The sequence below is a fragment of the Scyliorhinus torazame genome, chromosome 7 (assembly GCF_047496885.1).
Source record: "Scyliorhinus torazame isolate Kashiwa2021f chromosome 7, sScyTor2.1, whole genome shotgun sequence".
NCBI lineage: Eukaryota > Metazoa > Chordata > Chondrichthyes > Carcharhiniformes > Scyliorhinidae > Scyliorhinus > Scyliorhinus torazame.
In genome coordinates this window covers 310,694,312-310,695,486 of record NC_092713.1, presented here as the reverse complement: position 1 = coordinate 310,695,486, position 1,175 = coordinate 310,694,312, and positions in this window count along the sequence as shown.

The window sequence follows — 1,175 nt, the reverse complement described above, 5'->3', positions numbered from 1 at the left end:
GAAGTAACACTTTGGTACACATTCCCCGTTGCAGGAGCACGACAATTAATGACACATGGTCTGCCCTGCCACACACATACAGGGGTATAAATGACAGATTTAAAATTATACATTCTAATTTCAAATCATGTCTCATTACTATGCTGGCAGATGTATTGTGGGGGGAGAGGAATGGAGGGTCAAGAGGAACACTTGCCAGAAAATTTAAAGTATGGTGAAATCCAGTTAATTTTAGAACAGTTTTTGTTTAACATTATTTTTTTCATCTTGGAAAATAATCTATTTCTATGTGCAGTCAGTCATGGTGGGGCACAAGCGATACATGATAGGGGCATTTTTCATTGTCTGAAGCTAAACCTGAAAACTGGTAACAGCCATACTGTTGAGAGACTAATTTCTTTGCAAATTTACTTAAACGATGAGCTCATTATGTCAAAAGCTTTATCAAACTTGGGGGCTCAAATTTTGCAAGGCCCCCACGTAATGTCCTGTTATGCAGATTATTTCATGCAGGTTTTGGTTTTAAAATGCTTTGCCCACAAAGTTTTTTTAAAAAGTTAGATTACCCAATTATTTTTTCCAATTCAGGACGATTTAGTGTGGCCAATCCACCTACTCTGCACATTTTTGTGTTGTGGGGGCGAAACCCACGCTGACACGGGGCGAATGTCCAAACCCCACACGGACAGTGACCCAGAGTCGGGATTGAACCTGGGACCTCAGCGCCCACAAAGTTGCTGGAAGTGGGAATCAATAAGAACATGGCAATTTGGGTATCTGGCAATTGTTACATTAAAAAGGTATTTACGCTGTTGATTACAAGACTAACATTCTGTGCAACTCAAGCGACTTCAGGAAACAGAGAGGGAAACGACAAGATGACATCTCTGTAAAACTAACAATGGAGAGAGCGACATAAATTAGACAGCAACCTCTGTTGATTTGCAATTCATTGGGGATCTCTTCCTCTTCACAAGTTGCTGGCCAATTATGCAATAATAACAGTGAGCTTCATTCACTCAACGTTATTTTTCCAGCAAATTATGGGCTATTATGTTCTTACCTCCTGTATCACTAGCGTGAAATGAAATAAATTATCTTCCGATATTTGGTCGTCAATGCTTATTCCAAGAACACAGACTCTGGGCAAGATTCTCCGAATCTGAGGCTGAGTG